The sequence below is a fragment of the Miscanthus floridulus genome, chromosome 18 (assembly GCF_019320115.1).
Source record: "Miscanthus floridulus cultivar M001 chromosome 18, ASM1932011v1, whole genome shotgun sequence".
In the NCBI taxonomy this organism is placed as follows: domain Eukaryota; kingdom Viridiplantae; phylum Streptophyta; class Magnoliopsida; order Poales; family Poaceae; genus Miscanthus; species Miscanthus floridulus.
Window position 1 is genome coordinate 3,762,940 of NC_089597.1, and position 15,299 is coordinate 3,778,238.

Below are 15,299 nucleotides of genomic sequence, written 5' to 3' on the forward strand. Positions count from 1 at the left end.
ACTATGTGATGCAAGCAAAACAAAGATATTAGATTACTTTGAAATTACTCCAATCCAAACAGGGCCTTGGGTTCTTTTATGAACTCGTCGGCAGCAGCCATGACAGTATACAAAAAGCATTCGTATTCCGCAATAACGAAGAGCATAACATTGGATGATTGGAATGGGCATCAACAGAGCAATACAGAGTTACCACCAGTACAATGCAACAATCATGTATCATTGTTCAAAGATTTCAACATCATCGCCATCATCAAAGGGACTGGGAAAATTTGCCAGACGCAGGACATCTGTTCTCTTCTACGTGGAGCTACAGGGAGTAAGAGTAAGGCTAACAGTAACGCCTCCAGGAGGCCCAAAGAGAAAATACGAACAGCAGCAGCAATCCTGAAACAATGAGACCAAAAAAACAGCAGTGCAGCAAGACGGCTAGCGCACAATACACAAGAACCGGTGATTTGGCAGGAGTTATTCGAGATGTCCACGGTCTGTTGATCGTATACTTCTGCTGTGCTTGGTGTGGCCCTTACAGATACTTGAACAGAATGCCACCTTGGGTGGCAAAGAAGGGGGCAAACACGAGGGACTCCACGGCCATGAGCTTGATGAGGATGTTGAGGGACGGGCCCGAGGTGTCCTTCAGGGGGTCACCAATGGTGTCACCGATCACAGCAGCCTTGTGGCAGTCAGATCCCTTGGGGCCAAGGGTCCTCGCGTGCTCGCTGGCACCAGCCTGAAACCAGCAGAGGGTGAAATTGAGGAGAAAGTTAGCACTGACCATAGATGAACAGACATGGTGTTCAATGAGACTTTTTCAGGACATTCACCTCAATGTACTTCTTGGCATTGTCCCATGCACCACCAGTGTTGGAAGCAGAGATGGCAATCTGTCGAAAGCAGAAATCCATAAACCCTAGAACAAGCAAACACATTGAAGTGCACAAAGAGTAGAAGGCAAAGCGCGCACCTGCACTCCAGAAACCAGGGCACCAGCAAGAACGCCAGAAAGAGTCTCAACACCGAAGAGGGTTCCAACAATGAGGGGAGTGAGCATGACCAGAGCACCCGGAGGAATCATCTCCTTGATGGAAGCATCAGTGGAGATCTTCACACAGGTTGCATAGTCGGGCTTGGCAGTTCCCTCCATTATCCCAGGAATGGTGTTGAACTGCCTGCGGACCTCCTCCACCATCTTCAGGGCGGCACTTCCAACACTCTTCATGGTCATGGCAGAGAACCAGTAGGGAAGCATGGCTCCAACAATCAAACCAATGAAAACTTTCGGGGAGAGGACATCGACAACCGTCACTCCAGCTCTGCTGACGAAGGCGCCAAAAAGCGCCAGGGACACAAGAGCAGCTGAACCAATGGCAAATCCCTGCAAAGAGATACAGATGAATTAAGTTACCAGAGGAGTACAACTGTTCTTTTGTTGCAGATTACTATCTACTACTACTACATAGGGATACAGATGAATTAAGTTACCAAATGAGTACAATGGTTCTTTACTTCTTTTGTTATCTTCTACCTACTACTTCATTCTCATATGTTAAAATATTAGGGAATACATAACCTACCAACAGTGCCAATAATGACAGTGGCAAATGAACAAGTTGAGCCAACAAATGAATAAAAAGCATTTTTACCTTTCCAATAGCAGCAGTTGTGTTGCCAGCAGCATCAAGAGCATCAGTTCTCTCACGGATTCTGTGGCTCATTCCAGCCATCTCAGCAATACCACCAGCATTGTCACTGATGGGACCATAAGCATCAATAGCAAGACCAGTTGCGATTGTGCTCAGCATACCAAGTGCGGCAACTGCGATGCCGTACATTGCAGCAATGGAGAAACTGACATAGATGCTAATAGCGATAGCGAAAATCGGGATGATAACCGACTTGTACCCAAGAGCGAGACCAAAAATGACATTAGTGGCAGCACCAGTTCTGCACGAATCGGCGACATCTTGCACAGGACTGCCACAGAATAAACATGTTAGGATTAAAACACCATCACAAAGAAATGATAACAAGAAAAACATAATAGAGACTGGTAGGATGCGAACCTGTATGCATTGCTAGTGTAGTATTCTGTGACAAAACCAATAATCAGACCAGCCCACAGACCAATTGCAACACAGAAGAACAAGCCCCTGGAAAGATATGGCAGTTGTCAAGACGGTACATTCCATTCTACAAATAAATGGCAAAGGTTAACAAAAAAAAGCATACCAGTTGGAGACCTCCTTCTGAGTACCGAAGTTGTAGATGGTGAACTTAGCTGGAAGGGCCAACCAGCTGATTACAGCAATACCAACAGTCATCAGGACGGTGGAGATGATGAGCTGCTTCTTAAGTGCAGGCTCAATTTCCTTCACAGCCTTGACTTCAAAGAAATCAGTAGCAAAAAGGGTGGTGATCAAGCAGACGATGATACCAACAGAGCTAACAAGGAGTGGGTAGCACATCCCAGTGAAATCATGGTCGATTCCGAAAGATGAAATAGACGCAACAACAAGGGCAGCACAGGAAGACTCAGCATATGACCCAAAGAGATCAGATCCCATTCCAGCAATGTCACCAACATTGTCACCGACATTATCAGCAATCACCTGCAAAATAAGATTTAAAAGTTCAGGGAAGGAAATGCCATGTATTAATGATTGTATAGCTCCTAGAATTGTCCTAAAATGAACACTATATGTCAAGAAAACTTACAGCTGGGTTCCTAGGATCATCCTCAGGAATGTTCCTCTCGACCTTTCCAACAAGATCAGCACCAACATCAGCAGCCTTTGTGTAGATGCCTCCACCAACTCTTCCGAAGAGAGCCATGGATGACCAACCAAGGCCATAACCAGTGATGGACTCAAAGACCCTCCCAGTCATCACGGTAATACAACTTAAATACATTAATGGTGATGTACAGAACCACAAGCCCACATGATTCAAGCAGGAAACCCATAATAGCGCCAGAGCAGAAGGCAGTGATAAAAGCCTTGCCAACACCCTTCCTAGCTTCCAGGGTAGTTCTGGCATTCGCATATGTGGCAATCTTCATGCCAAGGAAACCAGATACCAAAGACGTGATGGCTCCAAGCAAGAACGACACAGTGCTAAAGAGTGCAGTGAACAGTGCAGGCTTGCAGTACTTGTCCTTGCTATAGGTGCAGGGCTGGCTCTTCGTGCTGAATCCCTCAACCGAACCAAGGAAGAGGAAGATCACAACAGCAAAGATAGACATGAAGATACCAACATATTGGTACTCAGTGAAAAGAAACGATGTTGCTCCTGTCCATAAAAGAAAAGACAATTGTTAGACATCAGTTATATGGTTAGGGTCACTAGGATGTAAATATAACACCACACAAGATTATATTGCGCTGCGCATGCAAACTATGCACAATACAATAGCACACTAGTCAAGGAAGATCAGAAAGAACACCAAAACTATTGGTCCAATTTTATCTTTCCAGTATCAGCAAATAAATAACTAGTGCCTAATACAGACTTGACACATCCAACATCCATTTGTCAACCACACAGGGAAGTAACAAACTCATGGCCCCCAACCAGATAACTCCAAAAGTGCTTATTTTCATGTGTCCCCATCTCAATCATAGAAAATAGCACATCCGGTCAAAGATTGGTAACACGCTTAAAACAAAACCCCACATATGGGGGCATGTATCTGATGAGCACTAGGCCATCCATGCTGATCAGTGAACAAGCTCAGAGGTCAGTGAAGCTCAGATCTACCTAGCTCAGAGGTCAGTGAACAAGCGACACGTGAGTGACATATGGCAGAGAATCCCCATCCCTTACCCAGGAATTTCCAGGTCCAGATCTACCTAGCACTAGAGACATAGGATCCCATGTATTGATTAAATAAATGGTAGCTCAAGTCCACCAAATGGTGCCCTGCCCAACTTGCTACGTGTGCACATATAAAGTTTGTTACAGATACATCACGCACCTTCCATTACCAAGTTTTGGTCTAGAAGCAAGGGGCCAGGCGAGATCAGAACATTTTTTTGTCAACTGAAAGCTACACCTTTACTGCAGCACCGACACAGAGCAAGAACACCGCAAGGCATTAAAAGAACTCTTCAGCAAAGCCTAGATCCATCACCCACTACAAGCATCCAAAGCCAAAACCCAGATTCACACTTCCAAGGGGTGAGAAAAAGGAATTATTTGCCAGCCCCACTTGGGACCCGTGAACCGAATACTAGCAAAACAACAGTAACATATCACATGAGCCCCCATTTGAAAAAATCCACATTTGGGACAGGTGCCAGTAGTGACCAAAATTATCATAAAAAGTACATAGTTTGGACTCTGGAGGGGGGAAGGGGTAGTACAGCAACTGGCAGCCCCCACAGAGATATTTGTCTTCCATTCCGTAGAAAACATGCAGTCCGAAACTCGTTTCAGTCCAAAGAAAAACATCATTCTGTGATGTCTAGCCAGTAAGCTATGGTCCCCGAAGAGGGTAAAAATAGAATGGCATTTGAGCTCACCCAGGCACACATCCTAATATTAGGAACTTCACGGCCAGAACAGCGTGAAATCCACTAAATAAACGAACGGATAACAAAAGTCTGGACCTTTTACCCCCCGCAAAGATCTCAATTTTTCGAGAAACGAGTGTATATCTATCCTATAATAAACGACAAATATACTAAGAACGTAATCCTCGGTTGGCAAACGCGCCAGAGCAGCGCGAAATGCGCGGATCTAAGCGGACCCAGCGAGCGGCAGCCCCCAGATCTGAGGAATCCCCGGGCTCACCTTCGGAGATAGCGTTCTGGATCTCGGCGCACTTGACGACGACGTTGTGGTCGTTGAGCCCCTCCTCCTCCTCGATGAGGTAGTCGCCGTAGCCGTTCTTGCCGCCGCCGCCGCCGGACGCGGCGGCCGCGGCCGGGGAGAGCTTCACCCGCGACACGATCACCCACTGCACGACGGCGAAGGCGATGCCGATGACGGCGGCGACGGGGATGAACACCTCAGTGGCGAGCGCCGAGAGGATCGCCATGGCGCGCCGGCGGAAGGCCAAACCCTAACCCTACGCGGGGAACGAACGCACGGACGTGCGGCGGCGGCGGGGTGGGGGAAGGGGAGAGGCGACGGACACGTCTCGCTCTGCACGCTCTCTCCCCTCTGCTCGGGGCGCGTGTTCTTATATAGCGGGGAAGGTGAGTGTAGGTGGCCAGGAGAGAGAAGAAGAAGGGGGGCGGGTCGTGAATGCAATTAACTTGGAAGGGGTTAGGCGTAAAATTTGCAGGCCCGTGTGTCAGTGTGTGGGGTGTCCCGTTTTATAGCCTTTTGTTGTTGCTGGTTTGGTGGGCTGGAATTTTTTTATGGCAGGTGGGCCCATGAGATAAATATCTTTATCTTTTCTTTTGTTCTTCATTGTAGGCGGGAAAAGATCTGGATCAAGCGTAAGGGAGTGAGCTTGCACTGACGTGTCATTTGCTTTCAACATTGGATAAGCTAATGATCTTGGATACTGCAATGGCAATGTGATTACTCCGTCTTCTTTGGGCGTCAACGAGAACAAGACATTTTTTTCCTTTGAAATGAGCTAGGAACCAGACAATATTCATTTACAAATTAATAATAAAGTAGTAGAAAATACAAGAGAATAACCATGTAGGCTAGACGTGGGGAGAAAATAACAACAAAACAAACTATAAAAACTACATCAGTCATAGCCAAAAAAACTACTTGGACAATCGTTGCTAAAACTATTGTAAACCCATCTTAATTGCTTAGGCGGTATAGGCCCTCCGCAGTGTTAACCTGGATTGAAGCTTGAAGTGGAGAGAGAATATTTGTGAACCGCTCTGCCACTGCAACAAGTGATGCCGACGCTACAAATTTTGAGAGCGGCACAGGTACTCCCTCCGATTTTCTGAAGCAAGTCGTTTTGGATATCGACACGGTCTTTAAAAATGACTTTGACCGCTACTTTTTGCTATAAAATATTTATAAAATATAGTCAATATATACATTTATGAAACTACATTTCGAGATGAATCTACTTACATCACTTTCATATTTTCAAACTCAACCCAAAAGAAGTTATTTGTAGTCAAAGTTTAAAATATTTGACTTAAGATAACCTCAAAACGACTTGTTTTAGAGAATCGGATGGAGTACTTGCCTCGGTGCTAACTCTGATAAGGACAAACTACAACAAAGTTGTTGGTCGCCGCTACTAATGCCATCACGCTGCAGCCTTGGATAATGATGCCTTTTTGGGGCAATGAGACCCATTATTTTCTAAGCTCCACATATTGCTAAAAGCCTTACGGTTTTAATCTCTCTCCTACAACTAAAAAGAACAAAAGTAAGATAATTTTTTGGTGCAATATTTTTTTTGGGTCGCCCTTCCCTCCCTTGCGATACCGCGGCTTAGATAGTCAGGTACGCCTTGGAAACCTTGCGCAAACGCCTAGCCATCTCGGAAAGGAAACCTCGCGGCCTCGCCATCTCGGAAAGGAAACATCGCGCCTCGCCATCTCGGGAAGGAAATCTGGTAGCCTCCCTCATCCTGTGACTCATCCATCTCGGCGCGACAGTCATCGCCATCGCGCGGCCTCCCTCATCCTCGCTCATCGGGCAGGCACCCGGTGATGGTGTTCTACCATGGCGGCGCATTCATGATCGAGTCGGCGTTGACGCCGCGTACCACGCGTACCTGAACGGGGTGGCGGCGAAGGCGCGCATGGTGGCGGTGTCCGTGGAGTACCGCCTGGCGCCGGAGCACCGGATGTCGACAGCGTACGATGACTTGTGGCAGGCGCTCAACTGGGTGGCCCAGAACGCCACGTCCAGGCTGGAGCCATGGCTGCAGGACCGGGCCAACCTATCCTGGCTCTTCGTTGCCGAGGACAGTGTCGGCGCCAACATCATGCACAAATGGCCATGCGCGCGGGGGGCACGGAGGAGGGCGGGCGGCGGCTAGACGGTGGCGCAGCCATCACGGGGCTCCTTACTTCTAGGGGAAGTAGCAGTGGCCGGGGAGACGATGGACCCAGCGAGGTGGCACCAGTACGAGGCGACGTGGTCCTTCATCTACGGCAGGCAGTATGGCATCGACGACCTGCGGGTGGACCCACTGTCGATGCCGGCGTCGTAGTGGCGGAAGCCGACATGCTCACACGTGGCGATCACATCGTCGAGCCTGGACGACTTTCGGCCATGCGACCTAGCGTACACGGCGGCGGCGCTCAACGGCAACGTGTGGGACGGGAAGATCGAGCATTACGAGACGCCTGTGCGAGCGGCACGTCTACTTCCTGGATAGGCCTAAGGACCCCAACTCCATCAAGAAGGTGGCCTTTGTCACCGGCTTCCTCACCCGGGAGTAGAGTAGGTAGCCATCACGGCGAGGGCCAATCGTGAGGATTGTTGGTTGCGGTACATGATTAATTAATAGAGATTATTATTATTGCTAGCACTGTAGCATGTTCTTTTTGTTTTTTGTGTTTGGATCTTGATAGGGTTCTCGAGAGGTGATGATGATTTGGTTGATGGCGAGCACGTGAATCTAGGGATGGTAGCTCATCACACTTCTGACATTATGAGGAAAGTTGTCTACAGAGTGCAGCGTATGATGCTAGCTATCGTATGTTCGCTTTAGTTTCTACCGGCGAGCTGATGCAGGTGGAGCTGGTCCACCCGGCGGCCTCGGGAGGAGAAGGGTTCATGGTGCCGTGGAAGACATCAGCGATGTCGACGTGCTCGTGGTCGCGTCCACCTGGTTGTGTCCCACGATGAGGCCCAACACTATGTACTATGCCGTGGCGCGAGTGTGGGCATACAGCCTCGTGGGTGCATCGAGGTCATGGAGGTGCTCCTGACCACCAACAGGTATATGGCGCCGTGCTTCTAGTTAGCGCCGGTGTACTCACAGCGGCGCCCCTAACGACCGTGACTCGTGAAGTCGTGATGCAACCAAATTCGTTTGCTTGCTGTATTGGAATGCTTAGTTTGTGTTGGGTGCTCTATCAATATGGGTTTCAGTGGTGCAGATGTGTGGCTGAATCGTCCGAAATAGCACACTTACAGAGGCGCTTGTCTTTCACTAGACACTAAGCACCCCGAAAGCAAGCTACAACGGGTGGTATCCGTCGGGCATACCCCCAAGGGAGAACCCGAAAGATCCATATTTTTCTCAAGAATCCAATAATGAGAACGAGTTGCAATACATAATCCATTTCATACATCCAAAGTTCATAAAAATTATATTAATACATTTCCAAAGTCAGAGTGCGGAATATTAAACAGTGGAATTAAAAGTAAACATCTAGCGATAAAGAACGAGGATCCGTCTGTGCCCACTAGAAGAATCCTCCACACAAAGGTACTCTTCAAACATTACCTGTAATAGGGGTAAATAAATCATGAGTATACAATATACTCGCAAGACTTATCCGACTAGTGGGAATAATTTTTCGACTCCAAAGAATATGATAAGCTTTATGGTTTGCTGATTTCCTTTTTGCAGAAAGCAATATTAATAGTGAGTCCTTATTTATGTTATTATTAATAGTCATGTTAATTTATTACCTAGTTGTTCTACATAAGCCTCTATTCTACCTTCAAGTAAGAGTTGAGCAATCAGTTTCGTTTTATCACCTTCCATCTTTTAGTTCTTACTAAAGTGCTAGACCCAAAACAAGCCATACCGGATTGCCCAGCGATTCGTGAATCAATGGCCCTAGCTGTGTACCCCGAAAACACATACCCCGCTTGTACTCCAGGCACAAGCAGGACCAACCCATCACCCTCCTGTCATGGGGCCCAGGTCCCTATCTAAACTTGGACTCCAAGCCCTCGCTTCTAAGTCTCGGACTTAGTGCGGTGCAAGGACCTCCACCATCCCCGCCTCCAATCAGTCTATCCAAAAAGAGCCGAAACCCACGATAAGAGAGCAACAAGTCTTCCCTGCACCTATACCCAAGTATGTGCTCAGGATAATAAATCTGTGACTTGCCTTGAGACTTATGCAACGACCAATCCTTAACCGACACAGACAGGAAAAAAGTGTAACCAAGTTATGCCCTATTGGCCTCAGGACACAACCTCTTATACCTACCAGTACCCAAACCATATCCCTGCCTGGTCACTACTTTTCCTTTCCACCATTATATCATGAGTGATTATAATTATCATCTATTGTGAGTAACGACAGGTTACTCACGCTACTAAAATTCTGAGCATAGCAGCTACTAGACCTATACTAGTAGGACTCAGAGGTAGATATATTTGTGTATGTAGTTTTCATAACATGCCTGTACATAAATGCACATCATATATATCCCTACACATCATATATAATCAGTGATCATTTAAAATAAGGTAGATATATATGATGTGCATTTATGTACAGGCATTTTATGGAAACTACATGCATAAATATATCTACTTCTGAGTCCTACTAGTATAGGTCTAGTAGCTGCTATGCTTAGGATTTCAGTAGCGTGAGTAACATGTCGTTACTCATAATAGATGATAATTATGATCACTCATGATATAATGGTGGAAAGGAAAAGTGGTGACCGGGTAGGGATATGGTTTGGGTACTGGTAGGTGTAAGAGGTTGTGTCCTGAGGTCAACAGGGCATAGCTTGGTTATACTTTTTCCCTATCTGTGTCGGTTAAGGATCGGCCGTTGCATAAGTCTCAAGGCAAGTCACAGATTTATTATCCTGAGCACATACTTGGGTATAGGTGCAGGGAAGACTTGTTGCTCTCTTGTTGTGGGTTTTGGCTCTTTTCGGATGGACTGATTGGAGGCGGGGATAGTGGAGGTCCTTGCACCGCACTAAGTCCAAGACTTAGAAGCGAGGGCTTGGAGTCCAAGTTTAGACAGGGACCTGGACCCCATGACAGGAGGGTGATGGGTTGGTCCTACTTGTACCTGAAGTATAAGCGGGGCGTGTGTTTTTAGGGTACCCAGCTGGGGGCATTGATTTGCGAATCGCCGGGCAATCCGGTATTGCTTGTTTTGGGTCTAGCACCGTAGTAAGAACTAAAAGATGGAAGGTGATAAAATAGAACTGATTGCTCAACTCTTGCTTGAAGGTAGAGTAGGGGCTTACGTAGAATAGCTAGGTAATAAATTAATATGGCTATTAATAATAACATAAATAAGGATTCACTATTAGTATTGCTTTCTGCAAAAAGGAAACCAGCAAACCATAAAGCTTATCATATTTCTTAGAGTCGGAAAATTATTCCCACTAGTCGGATAAGTCTTACGAGTACATTATGTACTTAGGGTTTATTTACCCCTGTTGCAGGTAATGTTTGAAGACCACCTTTGTGTGGAGGATTTTTCTAGTGGGCACAGACGGATCCTCGTTCTTTATCGCTAGATGTTTACTTTTAATTTCACTGTTTAATATTCCGCACTCTGACTTTGGAAATGTAATAATATAATTTTTATGAACTCTAGATGTATGAAATGGATTAAGTATTGTAACTCGTTCTCATTATTGGATCATTGGGGAAAAATGTGGATCTTTGGGGTTCTCCCTTGGGGTGTGCCCGATAGATACCACCCGTTGTAGCTTGCTTTCGGGGTGCTTAGTGTCTGGTAGAAGACAAGCGCCTCCATAAGTGTGCTATTTCAGACAGTTCTGCCACAAGATGTACTATACATCGTCACCGTACTGTTGAGTGGTTTTTCAGTGGTGCATTCTTTGTTTTAGGATTTGGATTTATCAAGGCAAACTGGACAGATAATGAAGCAGCAAACAATTTGGGTCTTGTAGTCATTCACGAATTCGCAAACCTGGTAAGTTTACTTGCATCTCAGAGTAACTTCATTTTTAGGTCTTCCTGGATCTACCACTGCTCCTGTCCGACAAATTCAATTTTGCAGTTTTGTTACTTGAAGTTATTCCTTTCAGTCTTGCATGCATGTTTCAGTCTACCACTATATGTTGGTCATCAATCTATAATATACTTGCTTGCATCATCGTGCGTTGGACATCTACACTATTTTTCACCATGAGATAGTTGTAAAAAATTGAGCAGTAGCAGTTGGAATCTTTGTCAGCAGATGGTAATTCAATATCATGTTGTGGTCTGATATATAGTAAAAAATTGAGCAGTAGCAGTTGAAGTCATCGAAACTCTAAAAACTCCTTTTATATAATTGTAGACTTTATTAATATCTAATTTTCATTATGGTTTAACCATCTAATCATGACACTATGGAATACTAAGTAGAATTAGCCAACTAATAGTACACATAGAGCAACAAGTTCGCCTCGTGGAACTATTGAGAGACTATATTCTTAATTGTACAATATATTTCATGAAGACTTATATAATATTGATATTGATGTTACCAACATCATGATAGTATATCTTTTAGATAACAGACACACGCTCCCGTTGCAACTCACGGGAATTTACCTATATTTCATAAAATGCCTCTACAAATTAAGTTACTTATTTTATATTGATTATATTTTATACACTAAAATGATAAATTGTTTGATTTTCTGATCTTTTGTTGTTCGTTCAACACTCCATATTTTATAGATTTGGTCAAGTGCCATCCAAGTTTAAGTAAAATTTCACAAGAGACTTGAATTAAAGGTTATTCAAGACTGCATGCTTGGTTCAATGATTTACAAATTCTTGATGCAGAGCTAACAACTAAAGCAACAAATTCTTGTGCCGAGCTAACCATAAAAGCAAAGAGCAAGCCAAGATAAGGGTTAAAGCAAGGAATTCCTATGCCGAGCAAACCATTAAATTAAGCAGCAAGCTTGTGCTTCAACAAGTTCCAATGCGGAGCTAACCGAGTTCTCCAGTGTTGAATCAGTGTTTTCCAATCCTTTGTATACCATAAATAGTTTGTATTATCCCTTGGTTCAGTAATAAATTGCAACAAGTTATCAATATAATTTATTTTGGTTTAGTTAAACTTGTAATGACGATCCATTCTGCAACTATTGTCCCCATAAATATATCTCTGTTTATTCAGAATGAGCTTTGTTTACTTGTAGTACTAAATAATTGGAGCTGATACAAGTACGCCATCGACTCCATCTCAACCATAGCAAAGCTGATTCATCTCTTCTCATGTGCTTTGTTTATTTGTAGAACTAAGTCCACTGTACAAGTGCAGATATTAAATAATTTGTACAAATGCAGATACTAAATAATTTGTAGAGACGGTGTCGGCACCGCTGCCTCGCGAGATCCTGTGTGAGCGCCGTCACCACCGCGGCATGTGCGCGCTACTGCTGCTGCCGCCCGCGCTGCTCCTCACGCCGTGCCTGCCGCCGCCGCCTCGCACTGCTGCTATGGTTAGGTTTTGGGGGCACGAGTGACGAGCGGTGAGGGTGGAGTGCGAGAGACAGGGTAGGCGAAGGGACGAGCAGGAGGACTGGAGGAGGAGATGCGCGCCGTGGCAGGATGTGGAGCTCGGCGAAGCATGCCCAAGGGACAAGCGGGTTTTGTACGATTCACAACTGCCCGTGCATGGGGTTTAATGGGCAAGACCTGAACCGATTTGCAATCGGACGGTTCATATATTTAGTTTGCCTGATCCGACGGTCCATATGATTTTTAGTTATATATTCCTTGTTAGATTTATATTTCAAGAACATGTTTATTTACTCAAATATTATATTTAAGTTTATATATACAGCAGCTTGTGCATAGCATTTGTGAGCCTACGACACCAAGCTCTCCGTGACTATGTTAATTTCACGAACTTTGCCTTTTGAATTAATTGTCAATTTAACATTGGTATTTAATTTCACAGTATTGTTATCTTATCGTACGATCTGTATGTTTTTAGTATAAAAGTTTAGCTGTCCCGTAGCAACGCACGAGCACGAACCTAATGAGAGCTATACTTTAATGCTATTTGGCTATTTTGAAGCATGAGTTGTTAAAATACTTATATACTCACTCCGTTCACGAATGGGCATCATGGGCATCGTTTGAGAAAATTGTGTTTTTAGAGTCTACATGGTCTAAAGTGGTCCCTCGTGTTTCCTCTCCTCTCAGGCTTATTCCCGGGCAACGCCTTGTATGGCATGCAGAGTTACGACGCAATCCTCCTTCCGTTATCCTCAAATACGACTCTGTCCGCTCCTGTCGGGGTTATGACCCTGAGGTGTCTTAAGGCACCGATTAGTTGGCAGGCCACGTGCCATGTAACTCATCGGGTTAACAATGACCCGAACGACTGAGCCCCAGCTAGGATAGCACGCCGAACCAACGCCTAGGCCAGGGTCGACCACGACCCCTTCTCCTACCTTAGCCACACGGAAGACGCGCGACCTCTCCCTCATCACGACCCCGAGGGCAGGACGGGGAGAGATCGAGCGCGGCTCAGTATGTCTGCTCTGACAAAAGCAGGCACGCCGCACTGACCTCACAAGGACCGAGGGGACAGCAGTCACCTCGATCCGGTCAGACGCCATCCCTGTGCCACGCCGCACCAACGAGACAGCACCACACAACGGTGGCAACGGGAACGAAACCCACCATCCGAATACGGACTGATAGGACGCGCGTACGATCCCACCCACTACGGGATGGGATCCATGACAAGGGTCTCGACCTAGAGACCATCTCGACTTGCGGAGAGCCCCGACACCAACGATAGGGGTCGTGGCCCTCAGCCTCATGAAGCGACTAGGCGAACGACAACATAGGGCGGCTATCTACTATGAGTACGTCGTCCCGGGGAACCTAGATACAACGGTGAAGACCATGAAGGATGCCACACGTTGCACAGGACAGCTGATGAACTATCGCCATAGCTACAGTGTTGCTACGGCCAGCACAGTAACACCACGTCAAACCCTGCCGCGACGTGGCCACAAAATCATGACGACAGCCATGCCCGGGCAAGCATCAGAAGACGACGTGGCTTACAAGCCAAGTTAGTTAGGACCTTCCTCAGGCTTTCGACCCTTCGGTCGGGAGAACCTTCTCTTTGTAACGAGCCCTAGCCCCGGACTCTATATAAGGGTGGCCAGGGCTCCCATCTCAGGATATCTTGATATTTCTTTATCCTCTACCATTTCATCCATAGCAGTAGGGCTTCTGGAGCTTCTCTTCGGACTATCCCTCGTCTAGCATAGGTTCTACCACCTCTTTCACCATTCTTGCACCCCAATGTAAGAACTTTAGAGCATTCAAGCGAGGAACACGTACTCGATCTTCTTTGAGACTGGACGTAGGGCTCCGGTCTGAACCAGTATAAATACTTATGTCTATTGGATGCTATCATCGTCTTTCTAGAGCAGCACGATAATCGTATAAATTTAGTAGTTCGGTTTATGAAACACTGACAACTCCATGTTCTCCGCAGCACCGATGCGCTGCAAGTCGCTCCACATCGTCTGCTAACACGCCTTAGCACCACCGATTCGCTCCACGACGCCACGCTGCTGCATGCGATGGATCGCTAGGACAACGCAAATGAGGTGCACTACGTGCGTGGTGTCAACTGGGCATCAGATTCCAGCGACAAAGATGAAGAGCCCATGGCTGACGCGAGAGCAAGGAATTGATCAGCATGTCCGAGAGCGAGGTGCAGTTAGCGATGGATACTTTTGTAGGTGAGACTTTGGTGCTGAAAGGTGATGCACTAGTGCCTATTTTTTGATCTATGGTGGTCGAATTTTGGTATGGGCGGCAATAGATGGAAGGTCGATCACGGCGTGAGAAGAGAGGAGGTGCATGGGCGCGCGATCGCGGCGTGAAATTTCCTTGTGTGGCCGTGCGGGGCTTCCTGCTTAAGCGCGCGATTACGGGCGAGCTAACGGCGTTTTCAGCGGCGTGAGCGCGAGGTTACTCGACAAGTGAAACGGGCGCCAGATCATTAAGAGTAGCGCAGGGATTAATTGCAAATCGGCGTGCCTTTGATGCTCCTTGGTCATTGCGTCAGAGGCTAAAACGATGCTGATTTATGGACGGAGGGAGCACGATCACATTAATTTTCCATGTTCCAATCAGTGAGCCCTTGTGACTTGTGAGGCTTATTCTTACTATATTTAACCACAATATGTGTCTACACAGCAATGCAACGAAAAATTGGCTCCACGGTGATGCTAAAAAAAGGTCTTCTTCTTGACTGCATTATTTAGGTTTCGTTTGGCAGGGTTTCTCCACCGGCTTTAGGAGTCGTTTGGAGCCGTTTTCTATCAAACGGGGTAAAGTAAAATAACTTCACTTGTGAAGCCCCTAAAAACATGCTCTCGTAGTAATTTGGGGTGGGATGGAGCCAAAAAAAAGTGGCT

At 46.2% G+C, this 15,299-nt stretch overlaps 2 pseudogenes; one reads left to right on the top strand and one right to left on the bottom strand.

Moving 5' to 3' along the window:
- Positions 1-119: 119 nt before the first annotated feature.
- On the bottom strand, positions 120-5,175 carry LOC136519766 (pyrophosphate-energized vacuolar membrane proton pump-like; annotated as a pseudogene).
- A 695-nt stretch (positions 5,176-5,870) lies between these two features.
- LOC136523174 (2-hydroxyisoflavanone dehydratase-like) lies at positions 5,871-7,382 on the top strand (annotated as a pseudogene).
- The last annotated feature ends 7,917 nt before the right edge of the window (positions 7,383-15,299 follow it).